General features: G+C 39.8%; 1 protein-coding gene across 2 annotated transcripts in view; it reads right to left on the bottom strand.

The window, feature by feature from the left end:
- The window catches only part of CALD1 (caldesmon 1), a 255,661-nt gene that overhangs the window by 211,836 nt on the left and 19,623 nt on the right, over window positions 1-24,202 (bottom strand). Inside the window, exon 1 of one of the 2 annotated variants that reach the window (XM_065029778.1) lies at window positions 12,068-12,159. The exons of the other annotated variant lie outside the window; for it this stretch is intronic. The gene's annotated coding sequence lies outside the window, so the exon portion shown is untranslated. Of the gene's footprint in view, window positions 1-12,067; window positions 12,160-24,202 lie in introns of those variants that run through there. 2 annotated transcript variants of the gene reach the window in all.

The raw sequence follows: 24,202 nt of genomic DNA, 5'->3' as shown, positions 1-24,202 counted from the left end.
TGACTTTGTTTTGCAGTATTTCTTAGACAAGGCAGAACAAAATTTTTGTTCTCAGTCATCCCATTAACTATAGAAAATATTATCCTATGTATCAATGAACAAATAATACGCGATCGGGATGACCATTCTTCCCATCTATACCAAACCAATTGGGTCATTGCCTCACATCCCCAGTACCTAATTTTTCAGTGGTCTGGGCAGCTAACTGGGTCAACTTGTTCTAAGGCTCACAGCATAAATATAGAAATCTTCAGAAAAGAGCTCCCATCATGTAGCTAACATGGGATGCTCTGTGTTTAGGTTGAGAAACCAAAGCTCTGCTTACGATGATCACAGTGGCAAGGTCTGTACTAGGAGTAACTAATCCTACTCCCTAGGGCAGAGACAGACACAGAGAGGCAGGCTTCCTCCTGCACCGGGTAGTTAAGGTGTGTCACTCAGCCTTGCTGGCAAGAAATAGGTCTTCCAATCCTGGTACCAGTAACAAAGGTGTGACACGCTGGAGTGCTGGCATGGGTCACAGATACAAAAGGTTATAATCCTGTCAGCAGCAAGAGTCACCATCCTGGCAACCACAGCTACAGCTGATCATCGCTCTCACACTAGCGAATGCCCTTGGACCCAACCAGTAGCACTTTTATACATCACGTTTGGGTTCTCTTCACAGGACTCCTCACAGCTATGCAGTGCAACTCCTTGTTGTCTGCCATTCTTTGTCTCTGAGAAGAACAGGGAGGGAAGGGAGCTTTAACACTTCCAATGACGAAATATATCCCTGAAGGGTCACGTGGCTGCATATGGCAGGGGCAGAGCCTTGGTCCTACTCCGTAAATCCTCTACAGAGCTAAAGGAGATCGAAAGACTAGGTCTTGAGAAGAGTAGTAGGGATCCTTTCCCTGGCAAAATTTAACAGACTTCTTCTGCTCCTCACATATTCAACGCATTAATATCTTGAAGCACCCCTGAAATATCAGTCACAACTGTATCATTCTTCACTTTCAGCCCCTCCAGAATATAAGCACTCTCTAAGTGGAAGAGAGGAAGATGAGAGTAACTGTTCTTGGAAGTCGTGTTGTATATACCAGAGTGGGTAAGACCTGTGTTGTCGCACAAACAGGAAGGAAGAAGGACTAAGCCTTCATTGCTTCCCAAAGGACACAACTGGCTGAGGAACTGAGTTGGATGAAAAGCATACCCATAGAAAAGTCAGCACTAGGAGCTGCTGAGGGGACAGGACACCAGCTTACACTTACACTCACCGCCCTCTGTACCCTGGTCTGATGCAGGACGATAGGCAGGGGCATCCTCTCCAGCAGACTTTGCTTTTTTCCTCTCTTAGTAGAGTAGCAGGCAGGAAATGTGCCATGCACCCTGGGCTAGCTCATATCTCCTCTCTTGCTCCAGGATAGAGTGGAAAGCATGGTTTAGCTCTGCACATTTTCTTATACCTCCTCACAACAGAGAGAGCACAGTGTGGGTTACCCCTGCCCCAGCAGATGATTTCTAATTGATGTGATGGCTATGCAATTTCCACAGCTCATCTGAAATCAGACTAATCTTATATACAGAGGATACAGCCCAGTTGGGAGGTGCTCACAGACATGCATGTCTGACATAAAGGTGAGTAAGCTGAGATCTGTGAGCAAGCCACCCAGCTGGCAGGTCTGTCTGGGGGATTGCGTCAAAGTGCATGAGGGAGAAGCCCACACACCATGAGCAGATTTGGTCATCCTTATGATTACCTCCCGGGTACAGACAAACTTCTTCTATATAAGAGAGGCAGAGGTAACTTCTTAGGAATATTTTACATGTTACTTGAGGCAATATCTTTTGGCCTGGAACAGCACAATCCATAGAATTTCAAAGCTGCCAGTGCACTCAAAGAGGGTGTAAAAGCTACAACAAAAGAGAGCAGAGGAATACAAGCATCTCTTCGAATGCAGGGCTGTGTGCAGTACAACATCAGTCATCTGGAAATCAAAAGCTAGTGCTGCTTAGACAGAGTAACAAGGACTAAAAAGCAGTTACCTGGAGGAATGTATGTCTGTTTTAACACAGATGCCAGCCTCTGTCTCCCTAGGTCTCGTGCATATTCAGTGCAAGAAGTAGAACCCTCCAACAGGCTGTTCACATAATGGATGTTTAGTACATCCAGAAGAGCTGTATTGACAAGTAGGAAACCCAAGGCACCAAGCCTGCCTCTCAAAGTGCCACAAATCCCTCATGAATGGCAAGGATGGTGTTCCCTTTCATTCCTGAAAGGCACTGTAGGTCTTCTGGGCGCTAACAAAAGCCACAAATGAAAAAAAGAAGTCAAGAAGCATGTCATGCATCAGTCCACACCAAGCAAGGAATGCAGGGCATAAGACGATACTAGTTTCAGTTTGCAAATATGTACTGGGAAGGAAAAGACTCCCCTGCTATTGGGAAGAGAGATTACCTAGCACTCTGATGGTAGAGATCAGGCCAGTGTTTCCCTTACCTCAGATTAAAGAAATGAAAAAGTAGATGTATAATTATGTATCATTGCCATTCATTTTGGTGTAAAAAAAAATCTGCCCATTTCTGCTACATGTTGTACTTTATTTGTCTTGGTTTAGTCAGTTAAGTACATGCAAAGCACATTTACATGCTAAAAAGGATAACTGAAACAAAAAAGGGATCCCACACCTGCTGGAAAGAGACACTTTACCCATAGTAAGAAAGAATAAATCATGCACCCAGTGACTACCTTACTAAAAGCAAAACCATACAATGTAGCAGTCCATATTCCAAAGAAAACAGAATACCTGCATTTTTCCACTACAAAACTAAGCCTAGCTACAAGTACACAGTGCCCCCCAAAGAACAGACACTTCACAACACCTTTACTCATTAGTAGAAAAGAGAAAAAAGAGCTCTTTAGGATTGCTTTGGAAAGTAGGACTTTTTCTGCAGGCTAACACATGATAAGGAACTCTGCCTTCAGGGACACCCCTTCTCCCAAAGGGCATACCCACTTCTCTCACACAGAGTACAAAATATGAACAGCTGCTGTATATCTTTTTCCAAACAGCTTTGTTGTCAATTTTCTGTCATGAAAAAATATGCACAATGAGATTAGTAGAGCTCAGAAAAACTGTGCACATTTTCAATCTGCCTTGGGTTGAGAAAAATCAGTGCATTTGCTCAAAACTATTATACTGTACATGCTCTTTCCTTGTAAATTTGGCCTTCTTTTGAGTATCGTTTTCCAGGTAGAAAAGATGGTGCCATCATTACTTTTGCAACCAAGATACAAATTGCACAGTTTTTGGTACGAGCATTTTGAGGGTGAGGCATATTCCTTGGCCTTAATTTTCCTCTCACTTAGACTAGGGTAAACCAAGTGTCAGCCTAATCAAATCACTATTCTCTGATGCATACTGTTGTTACGGCAATGTGAGAACCAGAGTCCTTTGTGCTCTGATGCTAGTAAACTATTCAGCTTCAGCAGTTTGGCTAAAGCAATGAGCAAAGGTTCAGGCTTGGTCATTAACTTGGACTCAGGTGAAAAACAGAACTTCAGTGGGTGAAGTCCATTTGAGTCCCACACATGTCTGCATTTGCAAACAGTATCTTTGGCCTTCACTTAGGTCTCCTGTGCAGCTCTGGCTGCTGTAACAGAATTCAACCCTTGCAGCTGCTTCTCCATGGCCATGTCCCTAGGGATGGCAAGGCATGGAGAAAGACACCTCAGGCAAATGAAGGATGTGCTTGCTCAACAAAACCAAGTAAAGGAAGATAGTTGGTAGGCTGCTGTCAAGGATACGTGATTCCACTTGTATTTGCTTTTAACAGTAAATCTGTTACTGTCCCCATTTTATCCATACAGCACATGCTTAAGGGGAAGAGCTGGAATACAGTCACCATTTTCCAGCCTACTCATGCTATATCTTATTGTCATATATATTCTTATATCTCCTCTAGACACAAGAAGCTCTAACCAGTTCAAGCCACAGTGCATGCACAGTTCATAGAGAGAACCCCAGGGTTTGTTTTTGTGTGGTAATGGACTTCAGTTCCAAACAAGTGAAAAACAGAAGGATAGAAAGCAAGGAGTACTGCTCCCTTTTTAAAGATGGGACAAACACTACAAAGAGATCCGTGTAGATCCAACTTAGATCCCCACATTCAGTTCATATTTACACAAATATGTACCCTGCCTTTTAAGCACTTCAGTCCAATGTAGACCTGGTTCATAGTGACTTGTATAACATCATGCAGGCCATGTTTGGCAGAGCCAGTAAAGGAGCCTAGAAGCTCTCCATCTTGGTCCAAGCCATATCAAAAGAAGAGACCTCCCACTGAAAGACTGGCTGTGCTAGGCAGCTCACATGAAGCTACCGGTATGTAGCTTCACTCACAGCAAAAGAGCAGGGCAAGTTGGAGAGCTGAAAGAAGGTGAGGAAGGACTATGTTTGTTAGGCAAGAAGCTATGGCACTGTAGGTGAAAGAGACCAAAGGCAGCAGGGTGCATGGCAAAAGTCTGGAAGACTTGTTTGATGCCTCAGCTGACACAGCACTAAGCAGATGAAGAAGTCCCCGTTTTCATACTCTTAAACACAGAGTTGCAGCTTTTTGCCATGCTATTAGCACAAGTGTTCTGTGCCAGTGATGCTATCGCTAGTGAGCAAAGTTGTTTAAAATGAGATCTCTAGTGCCCTGTGTCACACCCTGTCAGCTTGTGCGATGCAATAGCAGAGTCAGAAGCCCACTAGAGCAAACTGTGGTTGTAGTAGAGTGACATGATGGTTCTGTGGAAGGAGCTGTAAGTCAGTCAGAATATATCCCTCCCTCAGTCTTCCAGCCATGCAGTCCCTCTGGACAGAACAAGCCTTTACCGCTTCCTTGGAAAAGCCAAATTTCTGTCATTGCCAGTGACAATCTACATGAAAGAGGAGCAGGCATGGCAGACAGAGCCTTGTTGGCAGTCCCAGGCATTTTGCTAAGCCAAAACCTCCACCTTGGGTTTATCCAGTAGAGGAAAGAGAAACTGCAATATATGCCTCAAAAGAAATTGAAGAATTAAGAAGCAGAAGCGGAAGCAAATGAAGAAACATTAGCTATATGAATTATGTAATACTGTGGCACAAATTTGAGAACTGGATACAGGGAGCGCACCAAGTCCCTAACATTCATCTAGCAGCACATTCTGCCAAGCCATCAAAGTTGAGACATCACTGAAAGGATGACCATTCTTATTGCAACATTGCACAATAATCTTAGTCAGGATTTGGGTCCCCATGAGGTGGTCCCTCTGCTTACTCCACAGTGACAGGTTGTAGGAGAGATCTGTGCTGGTTGGGATCTCCAGGTACACTACAGTCATGAACAGGCAGGACTTCACACCAGCAATCCTAGGAAAACATGAATCCCGGCAGGAGTTTCTGTGAAAGGTACAGCATTTAGTGCAATAGCAGACATAGTGGGATGTCTTTCCCTGCCCCCTCTCACATATAAAGAGAGGGATAGCATTTTTTTTGCTAACTAACCAGCATGACATTTGCTCCTCTCCTAATCTAGACACACCCAGCTTCCTCTGAAGAGCTTTGGATAATGTCCTCTGACAGGCAATTTCCTGCAGCAGCTTCATTTAAATTAAAAAATAACAATAATTATATTTTTTTTTAAAATAGGACCAGTACAGAAGCCTCCATGCTATGTGTTTTGAAATTACATTTCTTATCCTCCAGTATTCCCAGTATGTCTCAATCATCTGTATTGACAAAGTAGCATGACAGAATTTCCCAAGGGGAAATTATCGGGGGGCAGCTGGGGCTTTTAACTGCAGACAACTATGCTATTTGTCTATATAAGCTAAATCACTAGCATAACACATGATGATGTAACTACAGAAGTGTACAGGAAAGAAGAATAACAGCTCATATGTTTCTCACAGTTCCAGTCTCCAGTTCCTCTGCACTTCAAAATGACTGTGCTTGCAAGAGATTAAATTGCTGTGCTTTGCTGTGCACGTGGTGTAGCCATACTTTATGGCAAAATTGAAGTTGGTGTAGAATGTAGCTTTCTGCTTTTAGCACATCATATCAAATCTACTTTGGCCTGCCCTTTGGTCAGATGGTGAAATTGAAAGTGTTTGGTTTAATTCTCTAAGCAAGGGTCACATTTACCTGAAAAAATTACTTTGTGACCTTTTGGCTCTCTCCTGATCAGCATTCATCAAATAAGCATTAAAATATCTGACCCACTAAATGGCTCAAATTTCTCTTTGTCCCTTCTCTTTGCAGAATGACCTGTGTTCACCTTCTGTGACAAGGTCTGGACTCCTGAAGTTTAGTGTAACCTCCATCACATAAATATTTGCACATGCAGTGTATCTTTTTTCCTATTTTTTAACACAGATGAAAATCACAAAAAGTCACATTTAATCTTGTTCTCTCAAGAATAATTCATGGCAATTGACCACCAAGTATCAACTATATGAAGCACACTGATTTCAATTAAAAATATGTGATGCTGGGGGAATAATGGCATCTTTTCCCCATTTGATTATTTGAATTTGTATTTGAAGTCCTTTTTATAGTTCTTATCATGATCATACTCTAATTCTGTCTCAGAAGGAATGGAAAAGTGATACTAATGTTCCTACTGGGTTTCTGGAATTCTTTTTTAAGTCATGGTTAACTCCTCGGATACCACTTCTTCAGACAAACTGTATAATGACAGGGAAGATTGCAACGCTCCTGTGTCTTTTTGCAGTGGTAAGAGTGGACACAAGAATTGCTTCCATGTATCTTGAATAATTGCTGTAAGTAAGCAGGGCTTATCTTCTTTGACAACATCAATGGAAACCTAGTAATTCAAGCAGCTCATAGATTTCTGTGGGTATAAAGCATGTTCTTTACCATCATGCATGCTCTGTAGCACTGTATTCCTGGTTTATGTTTTAGTACAAAAATTAAGCATGAGAGTGTCTGTGGGCTACACATTCAGAGTATCATTCAAAGTAGATCCTGCTGTTGGCTTGATAAAATAAGGGTCTCAGGACACAAAGCTAAAAAAAAAAAAACCAAACAACAAACAAACAAAAACAAAACGCAAAACAAACAAAAAACCCACGGAAAAAACAAAACAGAACAAAAACCAGTCTTTTTCATATTAACAACTGAAAAAACCCACATCTTTAAGAACACTTGGCTGAGCATTCATTATGTTTTCCTACAAAGGAAATAACTTATTCTTCCACAAAACTCTCTAGATTATCATACGCTAACCTTTTTAAGGCAGCATCATTACCACATTCTTTGCATTTCTAATACTCAAGTCTCACAAGCCATTAAGAGCAATTCCCAGTGCTCCAAGTTTAGATACCAATGACGTAAACCAGTCACCAGTGGCTTATGGTTAATATCTTTATTATTTTCAGCCACAAAGACAACTTCTATAAACAAAAAAAAATAATCAATGAACTTTTTCTAAGCACAAATATGGAAATAATTATGCCTGCCTTTACAAAGTCTTTTAATCACTGTAAAATGAAAAGGATGTCCTTGCCAGCATCTACCACATATGATATTATAACAGTCAAGATAAACATCCATATGCCTCAAGTCGAAGTTGCTTCTGAATATCAGAATATGTGTGTGAATTCCTAACTAATAGCTATTGTTTGGATTCATTAGAAGAAATATAATGAGTTTTACTTTTTCTGGAAGTTAGTACACTATAACACCACAAGCAATAAAAATATATATAAATATTATAATTAACAGGTTTTCTAAGAAGTGGACTTAATTTTACAGAGACTTTAAACTGATCATGGGTCAGAAACATGTACTTCTATTTGATTGCCTTCTTTTAGCATTCAAAGCAAGTCTCAAATATTTCATATTTAACAGAAAAAAACAACACTTGGCCTACTTAACTTGGCTTCTGAGCAGTTATATCCAATTGAATGCTTCCTCAGAATCACAAGGGTTTTCCTTACACAGATGCTTGCAATGAAAATATCAGAGAAACAAACAGCTTCCCCAAGTCCGTTCATAGTCTGATTGATGACACTTTCCATTTCTGATTACCAGAGGCACAGTGAGCATTAAATATTAATAATATTTACACAATGCTACGAATGGGTAAAAATCTATTCAAACACTTCTCTGGGAAAAAATCCCAAATGTCTGTTTCATGGGAAATTCCAACATTTCAGGAGTGTCCTTGAGTTCATTATTTAGTTGGAAGAAAGAAAAAATTTGAGATCTACCTTCTCTTGACGACATCAAAGGATATCCTTTTTAATTCCCTACCAAGCTTGTTATTGAACTAAAAGTATCAGAAATAGAGATGAATGTTAGGACAACACACTTCAACTGCTTTCAAAATTCATTCAATAATGTTTAATCAAAAAGGGACAAAAATCACCTCCTGTGAAATAATTCCAGTAAAATTCAGAGAATCTCTTTTAAAAAAAAAAAAAAAAAAAAAAAAACAGACTGCAATGAAAAAAAAAATTCAGCTCCTGCAGTCATATTATTCATTTTTTACTACCATAGTCTCCTTTTGAAGCCAGTAAAGATATGTTAGAAGTACAAAGAGAGGAATACCCAGAAAAGTGTTTAGCTTAAACTTTTTGGTACAGTGACCAATTTCCCCATTGCTTCTTCAATTTATCTTACAGATAAATACAACTGATTATAAAAATCGTACGGTACAAGTTCTGGCTTACGAACATGGACTTCATATGCTCAGAAGGATTAGCAAAAGACATTTTGATTCATTTTCTTCGAGGAAGATAATATTTTTTATAACCTCTCTGTCCAAATTCAATCAGGAAAAAAACATTTCAGTGACTACATACTGCAACAGTATGGGAAATTGGACTGCTTATTGTTTCAGGCCCAGGCCACCCAAGATTTGAGAAGATTTGGCAGCTTTCAGAATATATCACATGAGAGACTGGTGAAACAGAAAAACAAAACAAGAACAACCCAGATGGCTGTGCTTCCCTCAGTTGCCATTGGAGAGGCCTTTACAAATAAAGAAGTATTTTCATTTTTTACAAGCAAGTTTACCTGAATTATCCAGAAAAAAATCTCAACAAACAAACAAAACAAACAAAAAACCCAACAACAAGTAAAGAAAACAACCTAAACCCTCACAAGATCTCTCTCCAGCCCCTTCTTCCTGTTTTTCTCTGAGATATAAACATCAAATACAGGAATGTGCAAATGCAGAAAGTACATAGTTTGTTGGGCTAGTCCAAGCATTTGCATATTTCAAGCTATCAGCACACATCTGAGTTTTCTGGCAGCATTAGTTTTTATGTGTCTTGTTACATTGATTTTTACATTTTTATAGGGCTGTTCATTTTAAGTATATTGTATTCCCTCTCATTCATTCATAAAGAAAAAACTATGAGCATCAAGAAAAGTACTGAAAGAGTCTACCCTTTTTGACGGTATTCCCCAATAACAATCATTCTGATTTCCAATGCCAGTTTGTTTTCTTGGCTTCCACTCAACTTCAGTGCATCACCTCCAATAAAATCACAGATCTTTGCAAGCATCCTTGGCTGCCACACTGCTACAGGCTTAGATCTAAACTCTGGGCAGCCCTTTTATATGTACATGGCTGGAAGGCCTCAAAAAGAGATGGCATTTTGACTCAGAGTAATAACTTTGGTACATGACCACATACCATAGGCAATGCTTTACCCATAACTATCTGTCCTGATGTACAGATTTACCTATTCCTGATTATTCCTAAACAGTGTTGATAATTTATGCACAATACCACATTCTAGTAAACAGCATTACAGATGCTTCCTTACCCCATCTCCCACCCACCCCCCTGGTAAAAAAACTTGCCCAAACTGTATCCTAGAGTTCTATCCATCTGCATGTCCACAGATGTGCTCTCTAAATAGAGTTTCTATTCATCCTCTTTTGTTACCTTCCCTAGCTTCATAGCCTGTAAATGTTCTCAAAGAACTTTCCTCTATGGAGATAAGAACATCAGGATTCCCACCAACATAAGTAAATCTTGATCTTCGTTAGCTTGTATGGCACTCAGGAACATTAACTTTATATATAATATGGCCAGGTGTGCATGGATGGAAAAAGGCATTTATAAAACTTCAGCTGCTGCTAAGGCTGAAGAAGACATCTCGGTTATTGATATTAAATGATGACCCATCCATTACATTACTGTCATGACATGGGCACAGGAGTTAATCAGGACCCTGGGATTTATGGAAAGGTAGATGATGGGTGCAGGTGGACCATTCATTAAGTCTTATATAGAGCAACAGCAGTTGTCAAGAGCTGTTGTCCTGTCACAGCCTCAAGAAATCTGCTGGCCTGCAAACCAGAGCAAGGATGTTCTACATACAGCACTGTAAATGAAGACATGCAGAAAACACTGTGCCTCAGAAAACTGCAGTCATTAATGAGTTGTCAAGTACTTCAGAACTTATGCTTATCCAAAGCCCCCTTGCTCATAAACCAGTTCTACCCAGTGAATATTTTCTGCCTAGAGAATAGCAGCAGATTCAACAGACAGCAAGCTTTGCTCAGTCAAGTATACAGATAACACTGGGAAGTGGGGTTAATTCCCCCATAAAGGTTTTTATGCTCCCCAAACATATTAACAGTAAATTCATCTGCAACAAGAGGTATTCAAGGGAATGGGTGTAGGGCTGCTGGTATAATATATTTCAGTGGGAATGTGCCCAAAAGCCAATTCTCAGATGAATTATAATTTCTCTCAGCAAACCTTAAATTTATATTTCCATTTAATGTTGTTGGGTTTCCTCTGCATTACAGCAAAAGTAACCTCTAAACCTCACCAGCAGTGTAGACAAGCAGAGTCCAATCCCTACTCTAATTAGTCTGGAGAAATCCGGAGAGAAGAACTGTGACCTGAAGGAGAGGAGCAGAGACTTAAACCAGTCTTTCTGATATCCCAGTACCTTAGCAACCTGGCTTCTCTCCCCCAAAAGAGTATTTTTTGCCAAAAGAGAAATTCTCAAAAATTTTGGTGCAAAATAATTTTGTGTTGCTAGGAGCCCAGTACCTAACCAGAGAGGGGCACCAGGGTCAGAACTATTATGCATTTAGATTGTGCAGTGTAGCATATGATTTATTTTTTTAAAACAACAGCTATTTTCTTGCTCCACAGATGCTGATTTCTCAGCCCCAGACACCTATTATGCAAGTTAGTCACATGTTGTGAGCTGTTTATGCTGGTCACATCCTCTGTATAAAACTTTTATGACTTTTTTAGCTTTTCATTGTTATGTATTTGTCTATTGTATTGCTCAAGTGTGGGTGGCCCATCTTAGGCAGTGTAAATCAAGTGGGACAGTAGTGAGTGATGAAGGATTTTATAACTGAGGAACTGGCTGAGCTTTTTCCCTCCTTTTTTTTAAGATATTTATATTCCCTCTTCTGAAGGTGTAAGTGTCACGGAGGCACCCCGAGGTTAGTTTAAGGGACAACAGGGTCCAAAACAACTTTTATTAAACCGGTGAGAAACAGGATTTTAGCACTCCAAAAGTGACTTGAATACAGGTTTGGATATCAGTTGAGGAAAATTATTAAGGGGCAGCAACTAATACAACAGGCGGTCCACAGAGTGCATGCACATGGCTTCACCCAAAACAATGCCGGAGCCATCTCTGAGTCCGGGAGGAGTACACACTTGCCTGAACACGGTGTGGGATTATTTTAAAGGGATACACGTACGTATTGAGTACAGAAAGTGTACACTCGCAATCCTGTGAGGAGAAATACACTTGCAAAGGTGCACGGAATATTACACGTGCTTATGTGGAAGCACGGAAGGAAAATACACTCGCGATTGTGCGAGGAAATAATCTATACACGTGCTCGTATTGAGCACAGAAAATACGCATGCAAATGTACACGGAAAGTTACACGTGCTTACGTGGAAGCACGGGAGGAAAATACACCCAAGACTATGCGAGGATTAATTTTACACGGGCTCCTATTGAGCACGGAAAGTATGCGTGCATAAGTGCACGGAAAGTAAATACACTCACAATCCTGCGAGGAGAAATTTTACTCACACACATGGTGGCAAAGCAAGCAGAGTCTCCATCCCGGGGGGAGCGGCTCTCAGCAGCAGCATCTCGCTCGTGCTCCAAGAGATCCGCAAGAATGGACGGAGTCTCGACGAGAGTCCCGTTTTTTATTGGCTGATCAGATCTGACTGTAGGCATTCCAGAAGCTTCTCTGCACCCCCACCCTGGCTGTGGGGGTGCCCCTGAAGCCTCTAAACATCCCCCACACTGGTCGTGGGCGCCCAGCGGCTCCCTGGAGCCTCGGCACTCCCTTCTCCTAACAGCCCTGGCCAGGGTGCTCTGGGACCAAAGAAAAGAAGCTGTTAGCCTCAAACAGCAGAGAGAGAAGGAGATGTGTCTACTCCTTCCATGATGTAGAAAGGAGGGGGAGAGAGGGGGGTTTGCATCCTGCCACAGTAAGATGTTCTTAACTGAAGGGAAAGCTGTACTTTTGTCTTCCCCTACCCGCCATGTGTGGAGTTTCCTGAGATTATTCTCAGCTTTAATTCCTTCCTTATAAAACATGCACACAAACGTGACAGCTCTTGAGAAAACAGACTATAATTCTCTAGATATAATATCCTTCTCCTTTTAAATCAACAGCAAATGTAGATTTTCAAGCTAACTCTATAATTTTGAAACTCACCTTGATGAGCATCTGTGATTTATAGGTCTTTTCAGGTGGTCTCTCATCTAGACATTAACCACACTGAAACTTCTGTTTGGCTTTTAGGAAAAGGTGCATCCTGACCAGGCAAAGATCAGCTCTCTAATCACCCTCAATTTTATTGTGTTCCATCCACCATTTTTCATCCTCACTGCATTTCCTCCTCCTCTGTCACATCCAGACCTGTTTATATTCAGTGCAGACCCCGACAGGACTCCCCACAGTGCATGGAGGAAACTGGAGTTACACACCACAAAGTCAGGACTTCAACAGGAATTTTAATTTCTCCAGGACATCATTCAGGACTTATGAAGAGCCATACTCTAGACTCAGCAAATTTCTCTTTAAACAGAAAAAAAAAAAAAAAGCAAGCAAGTATCTACACTTTGAAATTTCAAAGAAAATATATACCAAATGCAGGTTCCGTCTGAGTTTGCAGAGCTTGGACCAATTCTTTTAGTTATTGTAAATGTACCATGTTAATAAAATTGCATATTATTTCTCCTGCTCAGTGACAACAACATTGTTTGCTCCTTCACACCAATCCACTGCATCACAGAATCAACTAATGAACCAACTTCTTTTACTCTCTTGAACATTTAATGCTGAAAAGTACAACCACCTAAAAAAGAAAAGGCATATTAACAGGAACGTGAAACTTCTTCTGGGATTTTGAACTCTACTGAACTCAGGGGATGAGCCAAACCCAAAAGAGACAAGTAGAAGTCTTCTCAAGCTTAAAGAACTATAGATTTTGGTGGGCAGCAGTTTCTGTATGACTATACCATTTTCTCTTCAGTAAATATACAGATTTTACTGTGCAGCTTGCACTGTGAAGTGGCTGGCTAGAAAAACTTTTTTCACCTCCAAACTCGTCTTTATCATGTAGACATCTGGGAAGGCTAGTTCCTGAATCAGCCTGTTGGTAGTCTATCAGTTCATTATGACGGATATTAAATAGGCGCCTTTTGAAACTGAAAGTTGTACAAAGGGTTGAAGACACTCTACAGGCTTTTACCTCTTCCTGCATTGTCTTGTGCCATTAAAGTAAGGAAGAGTCACTGTATTTCTGTGCAAGTAACTCACTATACTCAAAAGCAGCAGAGGAAGTAAGACACACTTACCTAGTGTAGTGGTAGAATAAAACCAGACACTTTCCATTATCAAGCAATATTTGTACTTCTGGATCATTGTTTTCTTACTCCCCTCCTTCCCAATTCATATGCACAGGGGATTTTGCACATCCAGTTTCTATGCATAATTTTCTGCTTGTTGCAACCCTTCATGTGTGTCTAAATTCTTTCATACACTCTTGCTAACCTAATTCTTCCAGATGTTTGGGAGATTTTGCATTCTGGCAAAGACTACTAAAAAAGGAGCAACCATAAATCTTGTGGGCTTTTTCCCTTCTTTTTCATGTCAAACCAATTGTTAGGATCTTAATCTCTTTGGTTTAAATTTTAATTTCACAATTATGGGTAGTATTGCACCATGAAAACAATTGCTTAAAAAGCTAAATCCTTTGCCCCTTACAAAATAAAGAGCCCTCTTTATTCCCTAATTAGAAGAGTAATGGAATCTTCGCAAGTCTTCAAACAACGTCTAAAAATTCCCAGAAGGAATCATACTGGAGAAATGGCCACTGTGGCCCTTTGCAGAGAAATTACATCATCTGCTGTGGTGGAGAGGGAAAAGTAAGGGGGGAGAAGCAAGGCAGCCAGAAGCCTTTTTGAATTCCCTACTAAATATCCTACTCATCCCCTCCACTCTATTACTGGACCTCCTTTCCCTCTGTAACAGCTGCTCCTCTGCCACCATCTCCCTAGATATGTTGACCGGTGGTGTGGGCAACTGCTGAGGGGAAGACAGAAAGCGTTGAGCAGTTGTTAAGCCCTGAACTGTTTCTTTTTCCCCCATCTCTTTCTCAGGATTCACAGGCAAGAGCTAAGGAGTTCAAAAGTGCAGACTGGTAGCCCAGAAAAATAGGCCAGTCTGTGTGTCTCTCACTTTATCATCTTCCTAAAGGTAGAAAGGATGAGACCATCCCTTGAGAATAATTCCAGTGATTGAGTAAAGTCAAGGAATGAGAGTAGACATTTTACATACAGCTTCAGAAAAAAAAAAAAAATAAAGATCCTTTTACACAATCTGAGTATGAATAAGATTTGGCATAAGATTTGGAAGGTCTCACTTAAAAGTATATAAATTTATAATTAAAAAAGAAAAAAAAAAAAAAAACAAAAAACCACAGCAAAAGCAATGCAACCAAAAATTAGCTTGTAAGTCCTACTTTTAGTTTGAAGTTTCATGCAAAAGTAACCTTGGTGGCAGATGCTGCTTGTACAACTTAGATGGGAAGGTAGAGGAAAAACAAGCCACCCATGGCTTTACAATTCTACATACCAATTGCAGCTTCACATCTAGTTCATCCTGCGTAACATTTTCCATTACAGGACATCCCCCATTCAGTAGTTTATGACTTCACGCAGTGTTAACAGTTTGAGTAGAAGTTTCCATGCTATGCATTTGTGTCATGCTACTTGGTGACAATTTTTTGGTTTTGATGGGATTTCTTTGTTCGGTAGGGGTTTTTTTTTAGTTGGTTGGGGGGATGTTTTTTTCTGGTTTTTAATTTAAAAAAAAAAAAAGGGGGGTTATTTCCAAAAGTTAGAGAGAAATGTTAGACGATAACAAATGTTTAGACTACACGTAAAAAGGCTCTTGCAGCTGTTTCTGGGAGAAGCTCCAGGCTTCAGAGCAGGAATTTCACATTCATGTAGAATCGGACTACATCAATGCTTTTCCCATCCATATGGAAAATCTCCCCAATTTATTTCACTCAAAGTCTTGCAAGCTGACTCAGTGCATGGTGCTAACAAGAATTCTGACTATAGAAGCAGTCCCTTCCAATTGTCTTAGTGAAAGAAATGAGAGAAAGAAACCATTCATGACCAGTTTCACTAGGCACAAACTATGGCTTCTGACAACCTGTCCTGAGCACAGAAAAAGCAAAGAAATGGTAACTCATCAAATCAGTGTCAGAAAAAAAATATACTGGTCCTAAAGTGATATGCTTAAGCTATGATTAACAGTAATATCTTCTACCCCAGTACTCATTCTCTAGGTCCATCTCCTCAGGCTGATAATCAAAAGAGGTTTTTTGTTGCCTGATACATTTTAATAAGTTCCATATTCAGAGATTTTAAAACATTGACGCTGTCACTTTCCCATGCCTGTCCCTTCCTGCTCTGGACAGCAGCACAGCCCAATACATGCCTGCTGGCTTCCTGAAGGCATTTACATTGCCCACATTGGAGTTTTGCAGCATCAGCCCCTATCCATGAGCTACTGTGCAAGCTCAGCAGCCATCACTCTTCCAGGGATTTTTTTTTTCCCCAGGAGATAAAGATCTGCTCCAAATGAAAATTAAGCAGTGTGGAACAGAACAGGAAGGAAAAAAAAAAAAAAAAAAAACACTGCAAATCAATCAACCAAACAAACAAAAAACAACAACAATAACAACAAACCCATTTTGTTTCTTTGACTATTAATCAGGAGTCTTAAGTTAGGCGTTTGTCAAACCCATAGAGCCTGGAATAAGACCTGCAAATAACAATTAAGTGGAGTCTTTGGTTGTGTTTGCCAAATTTAGGCATTGGCCCTTGCTCTTTCTGATTTGCTTTCAAGACAATTTCAGGTGCAATTACAGGCCTGCAAATCTATAGGACTGCATACCTGAATCAGTGTTTACAGTGGTTGCTGAGAGAGATCTACAGTCTGTGGGCTCATGCTTTTTAACACAACTTACAGAGCACGTGTCTCATAAGCATATTAAATAACTCATGGTGAGGCCAACTATTCACTGATAAAAATGAGAAGTACTTACAAGAACTGTCAGTGTGTCGAGTTGTGTTAACATATATCAGCGTAATTCAATTCACTGAAGGCCCAGAAGTTCAGTTTCTTGGGCATGTTCTTCCAACAAGCCTGGCTTTTGCTACACTCAAATCAAACTTGTTGCCAAAATCAGCTTAGCTATATGGCTGGAAAAACAAGAGTAGGGATGGGCCCAAGATGCAGCTGTCATTACCTAGGAGCCATAGTTATTATGTTTCAATACCTCAAAGTTATATCTCTCTACTTAAACAGAGAAAAAAAAAAAAAAAAGAAAAAGAAAAAAAAAGTTTCTATAGCTTTCAGACAGACCTGCACAAATATTATGGCCTCAGTCATTCAGACATTACAAGCATTATCTTCCTAAGGAAACCATAGCCTCTCTGCCCAGCCATAGAGAGTAAACACCATCTTTAGAGACGCCCCTCATTCTGTGAAATGGTTTTAGGTCAGTTCAAGCTACAATTTAAACCAGATGCACTGGTGAGGTTTACAGTCACAAGTTGGCATTGCTTTATACCAGCCCATTTTAAGGCTCCATTTGCCTCCCATCACACAAAAATGTCACTGCTGATTTCATGAAGATCAAGTGCAGGTAATAAGCCACATGTCTAGCTGGGAAAAGAGTAATAGATATAGCCTGGCTTAGGGGTAACAGTGCTGCAGAAATCTTTCCTTTTGCTTCTGCTGAATGTCTAATGTTTAAACTATGCAACCTTAATTCTGTACAATGCTGCTTTTTACAATATATTTTTGATTTGGAGAATAAGCAATGAGCCTGTTTCTTCTTTGGCAATTGTACAAAGTCACTTTGAACTAACAACATATTCTGTAATCTAGCCTTAGGTATGAAGTTAGCTACTGGTTAGACATAAAGCATGTGTCTGAGCAGTACAGATCTGGCTGCATAGTCCACATCTGCACTGCTTTTAAAATAAACACAAACGTGCCTGTTTCTGCCTTCACATACACCTGTGCAGCTCCCCTGAGCTCAGTGTGGGTGTAAGTTAGAGTGCAGTCTTGAATCCAAATGGTCTGTACAAGAACTGAGCCTCCATTCATTCCTCCCCCCAAAGTCTGGAGGTCCTTGCTGGACTGATATGCTAAACTAATTTTCTGGAATCTGCTCCTGTAGCCAGGCCCACAAAGTGAGTCTGGGTTGTGGTCAGAGGACACTGCTGTTGAGCTGATGAGTTGAGACTGACTAAATATTAGGGGTTCTGCTTATGAATGCTTACTTCCCAAAAGATCAATTTAAATTAGAGGAGAAAAGGTGCATTTTTTTCATAGTACATAACAAACTGTATGACAGTAGTTCTATGTTGTTCTTCTGACTTTCCTCTACATGTAACACTGAAAGTCTATGGAAAAAAATCCATACCCATTAGGAGAAAAGCATTTTAAACACCTGAGCTTATTTGTGGATATCCCGTTTCATATCTCTTTTACTCTGGGCACATTCTACATAGACTGCTTCACCAGTAAAAGTTAAAAACCCATTTTGATGCTGAATCACAACTCTCACTTTACCATATGTTGCTATACAGGATGGTTCTTGCTAGTTTGGAATCTTCAGGATTCTTTGAATGACTTCAGACATTTTTCAAGTAAAGGGAGAACATCTCTGCTAGTCTGTCCTAGGGATACTCTCTGTATACTCCTTTGTGTCCCCTCTCCATGGAAAGCCTGAACCTTTCACTATCATTGCACACAGAATTAGCACAATTTCCTGGCTACAGAGGTAGGCTGAGTGCTTTCTGACAGAGCAGGTAAGTCAGTCGGTAGCAGAGGATCTTTAGGCATGAGAGGATCCAAGTAGTTTCCGCTAAAGGAAGAGTCACATCTTAGCTGGAATGCAAGATTTGGCCATGCCTAGTCTTTTACACATCAGTCTATCAGCTTGCCTGCACTGAAGCCTCTGAGTTTGTGTCTGATACTGTGTTATCTCCAGACTGGTGGTAAAATATAATGTTGCAATCTATTTTTACTGTCTTTTACTGTAATATATTGATAATGATAGATTTCCCTTGAATTGCACTGCACAGCTATCACCAAAAAAATGTAGCAAAATACTGTGTGCATGTAGACTTCCCTCTACATTTATTCAATTTTGGGCATTCTGGGAAACCATCGGTATCTCAGATGCAAAATCAAACTTATCATTGGAAATACACTGAAGGGAAGAGTCAGCACTATCAGATTGCATTGGAAACTTCCTTTTCAGGGGTCTACCTTGAGGTTTGATTTGACAGGCAGAGAAAGGAGCCCAGCCCAATGTTATTGAGCTTGACTGCCCTCTAGAAGATGGTAGATCCTTTGTGCTGGCAGAGCAGAAGCTGCCTACACTTCTCCATGACACATCTTTCCTGGATGTAAGGTCTTTCCTAATTGTTTCACACTACAGTCAGGATTGTTGCTTTGTTTTCATCTTAAAGTGCTTCCTCATGGAAAAAATAAACAATATGAAATATTATTGTGGTTTTGTTTTTCGTGAACATTAGGTAGATCTTTCTTCAATGCCTTCTGTGAAGGAAAATACGGACTTGATGCATGCACAACTTATTCAGCAGAATTGTTTTACATGCGGTTTTACTTGAAAAATGACCAGTGATCCTGAACAGTTAATATTATCTCTTTTAAATTTTGATTTCTTTTGTTTGTATGGCAACTCTCTTCAGCCAAGAACTCTGGAACTTTTGGTAAGTCTTAATCTGGATACTCTCTGTACATTTCTATTTTTTCATTTCACACATCCCAACGCTTTGCTTTAGTAAAGACAAAAATAAACATTCCAAAATATTGCATAAATTGCTAGAAGAGACAATCCATTCCTCTCAGATTTATTTAGGAGGAGCTCATCTTGAAGGAACAGGAGAATATCAAAGTCCATAAGCTTTTAGAAATTGTAACTCATTTTTTTGAAATATGATACATGTGCACCAGACAGTTTTACCAAATGTTTACATTTTGGTGCATAGCTGAACTGCTTATCAGAGTTTCAAATACTCTTTGTTTCTAATTTCCCACTATTATTCACAATGCATGCTCTGTTCAAACACAGTAACATGCTTTGGCCATGAGAGCCAGCAATGCTTCTGTCTCACATGGGGCAGACCAAGGAAACCCAAGTGCTCAGCACTCATAGCATGCCATAAATCGAGAGTATATGATCAGTGATTGCTCCCTGCATTTTTATCTTCATTATAAGCAAGACTACATGCAGACCAATATAAACTCTCTACATTCAGGGAAACCTTATAAGGACCTTCTCCAAAATAATCAAGTGCCTCATCTTGGTATTTCATTACTAGAAAGTGGCTGAAATGGTTCTGTGCATCCTGATCCACCCTGTGACCTTTCACTCACTTCTTATGGCAACAGCTATCACAGGATTTTCCCACCCCATGAAATCACAGACATGGGCCCTTCTTCTCTTCCCCTTCCCATAGTATGAGAGCTGTCCTAGATTTTAGTTTAGGAGAAAGATACTTTGGGATAAAGACCTGCTCTGGAAGTGTTACTGACTATAGAAGAATCCTGGAATAGGAAAGTCAATCTAGATACTTATTTGGGCTCTGAACTTCAGTAAGATGAACAACAGAGTAAGCAGTGGGCTCTATGCTACCCCATGAAGGGAAACATCAATCAAAAAAATTTCCACCATTTGCTTCAGTATTCCGGCAGATAAGATAAAAAAGGATGACACTGGTGATTTTGAGAACAGGCATGCCTTCTGCTGCTTCATGACAGTAATATAAAGTGGAATTTAGCAGGCATAAACCAAGAGGAGGAAGAAGCAACAGGGTAAGAAACAACATGAATTAACTGCTTCTGGAAGAAAGAGAAAAGACTGGGAATAAAACATTTTGTAGTCGTAAATAAAAAAAAAAAAAAAAAAAAAAAAAACAAACACCTTACTGTGGGTGATCATTTTAACTCAGAAAAATTGAGAGGAAAGGGAAATTGTTAGAACAGCTTAGTCTTACAGGGTGATTAGTGTAACTAGAAAAGAAGAGGTCAAGTCAGCAAGTATCAGCAGGAAGTGTGAGACTCATATTAATCGTTCTCATTTCCAGACACAGCATGAAAATAGTCTATGAAAATATGTCAACAGATTATTTACATGCAAATCAGAAAATCCAAGGTGACTTCAGAGGAACTCACTCCATTTATTCCAACAGCCCATCAGTACAACAGACAGGATCATCTTCCTTCCAGGGCTTCTGACAACATTTGCATTTGCTTGAGAGAACAGACACTATCAGGTATTCAGGAAAGGGCTTTCTAGTACTGAGAGAGGCAGGACAACAGAGGAAAGGAAACTGCTGACAACCAACATATCTGCAGCATGCTTTCTCAAAGCCAGGCTTGAGCTTTTCCCATTGCCTTCTTGAAGCAGAGATAGCTGGAAGAAGCTTGCTCTTACTCTGGTCATGTGTGAGACAAACCTTAAACTGTGCAAAGGGTGAGAAGACATTGGGATTTGCCCGTGGAAATCATATGTGGTTACCAAAGAACCTTCTTTTCTACTTCCTGAAGGAAGTAGAATAAAGAATAAATTCTTTTATTCACATATTACCCTGAGCAGTGAATGACTATCCTCAGATATGATATTTTGAGTTTTTATTATTTCAGTAACTATCCAAAAATCTAAAAAAAAAAAAAAAAAAAAAAAAAAAAAAAAAAAAAAGTAGGTATCTTAAGGGTATATTATATTACTGCATGTACTGCATTTAATCATGAAAGTCAGAAAAAAAACTCACTTGGAAATAAAATTTTTACAGAAGCAGTCTTGCTCTTACCGAAGGTAGGTTTAATTTTTTTTCTCACTGATCATGACAGAAGCTGATTAAAGATCCAAAATCTTTGTCTTCACTCACCCTTGGAACAGACTCTGTGTGTTCACAACTGCATTCGTATCCCTTCTTTCAGATCCAAATGCACAGCAACATCCCGAATTTACCGAGTCAGAGATCTGATCGCACTTCAGCTCTTAGATCAGAATAGCACAGCAGTGGCCTTTCCGAACTTGCTCTACTAACTGAAGCATTGAACTGGCAACAAACTTGTTATGTTCAGCTGTCAATAATCCTGTGGACTTCCAGGGAGACATACAATGTAACAGGATCTGTCCCCTTACACAAAGCTCACAGAGATATACTCAGAATTTTTAAAAATCCCTAATTGCAATAATTAAGAGTTACAGGTTAAACATGAGGACCAAAGAACACTGCAGACACTGAGATAACCTTATTTCCCTTAGGACTGGCAGGTTTTTAGTGGTTTCCACCATACTGGATTAATTAGCTCACCACAAATCTCACATAGGCTTTTAAGCTATATGTAGACATAGCTAGAGCCACCGGGAATTCTAGCACATTTTTATTGTCACAACACAACTTTGATGCATTCTCTCACTCAAAAGAGCTAATAAAGCAACTCTTTCTTCACCATCCCAGAACCAGAATAGATGATCCCAGTGTTTCCAGAAATGTCAAGTTCCCATAATGTTGTTCTACACATTTTTGCATTTCCTTCTTCTACCTTCATATTCAAGGATCCAGCTACCTGGAACACTAAGGCAATTTGAAGTGCCAGCTTCATGATCTTTATTGGGAAGAAAATGCAGAAGGAGCAGTCAGGGAGACTCAAAGTATACGTGCACGCATTGTTTGTCAGATCCACTAGTCTCTGGAAAGAGAGCAACTGCCACAAGTATATAATCCTCTGAAGTGAAGTCAGCACTGACATTTCTGAAAGCACATGGTAACATTCTAGGCTGAAGAACAGTTAAGTCAAGAGTGAGTAATAATGAACACAGCAAACCTTTCTCAGCACTAGGGATCTTATCCCAGCCATTAAATCATTATTCAGCAATTTTATTTTCATGAAAAATACCCTGACTATCAATCTCTTACTGAAGTCTACACTTTGCAATGATTGGACATCCACATCCTGTGACAGGTTTTTATTGTTCCTCTGACTCATCAGAGGAAAATGCTCCTTATGAGATTCAAAGGGAGCTAATATGTTGCTTTATACACAACACTCAGCTGTAGAGCACAATTCTTTCTACACTTTCACAAAAATTAAAAAAAAAAAAAAAAAGAAAAGAAATACCCTTGAAACCAAATAGCCCAGCAAGTCTGGAGAGGAGCAACAGAATTCAAGCAGCACTGAGAAAACTGGAATTAACATGCAACATTATGAGTGATTTTTGCTAGTTTCATATATGATGAGTTTTTTCTGCTGTTCAGAAAAAAAAGCAAGCTTCATCTCTTTGTAGTGTTCTCATTGTTCTACATTTTCTCCAGCCTTCATAAAGGTTCCCTGACACAGCACAGAATGACAGAGACGTAAGTGAAAGAAGACAAAGCTGAATTTCTGCACTTAATTGGTTTTCCTTAAAAATAATGAGCGTTGGCTCAGGGGATTAGTAATGGATATGAAATATTTCCACCTTATGTCAATGGTTCAAAATGAGTTCAAGGCAGTGCATGCTTTGAAAGCCATTTGATGACCTATGTGAAACGAGCTGCTGGTCTCAGCAAAACTCCTGCAAGGCACATGTCTATATCAAATTTGACTTTCTTTTTTGAGGTCTCTGCAAACACTCCAAAAGGAAGTAATCACTGGCATATAACTGCAATGTATGTAGCATGTATTTGGAGGAAAAGGAACAAAAACTACTGTTGAAATCTGAACAGTATAGAAGTTCGAACTGATGGAGTTTTTGCAAAAAGGAGGGAGAGGTTACCTGTTGGACTGAAAACCCTATTCTAAACATGCCTTGCATTACACACTGCCTCACACCATAATAAGTTTCAAGGAATCTGGGATTTTCTCTCTTCATCAAGACATTATGTTGCTATGCCAGAGAAAAATGTTATACATTCAGTTTTACAACTCATCCAACAGACTGTTTCACCCCCAGCACCATATCAACCTACCATATCACCCTGCCAACAGTGTGATTTGGTCTGTCCTCCAACAACACAGTGAGATATTTAATTCTGAGTTGGAAACCAGAGTATCATTTGTTGACCGAGATCATTTCCTATCATTTTGATACCTCCCATCCAAACAGTTACAGATAGCCCATTTCTGGTGAATTTCTGAAGAGCCAAGAATTGCAACACCAGCTTACAAATAGGTAGATGAATGTATGGAAGTCTTCAATAACCAGGACATACCACTCTAGCCATTAATACTGTTTTGCTCTCCTGTTTCCATAGAGAAAAAAAGGCAGCCAGTGTCAGGCAACGGGTTTTTCTTTCTTTGTCTGGGGCATCGTGTATGCTAGAAATGAAGCAATTTTCAGGTTGCCAAGAAAGTTTCTCATACAGCAGTAAGAAACTTTGGTCCACCGAATTTTGTATTGAACAGCCAATGCATAAGACTGAAGATTTCTAGAGTCTCCCACCCAACTGGAATGAATGAGCATCAGTAATATCCAGCTCTTAAGTCTGAGCTTTATAACCAATATTAACAATTTTACAGAAAGACTATCCTTTTAATTTCTAATGCACTTGTCTTTTGTGCTTACAAAACTGCTAACACAAAAGAGTTGACTTATGAGA

The sequence above is a fragment of the Columba livia genome, chromosome 1 (assembly GCF_036013475.1).
Source record: "Columba livia isolate bColLiv1 breed racing homer chromosome 1, bColLiv1.pat.W.v2, whole genome shotgun sequence".
Taxonomy (NCBI): domain Eukaryota; kingdom Metazoa; phylum Chordata; class Aves; order Columbiformes; family Columbidae; genus Columba; species Columba livia.
Note: the sequence above shows the minus strand (reverse complement) of the source record. Positions and strands in the feature narration are given on the sequence as shown.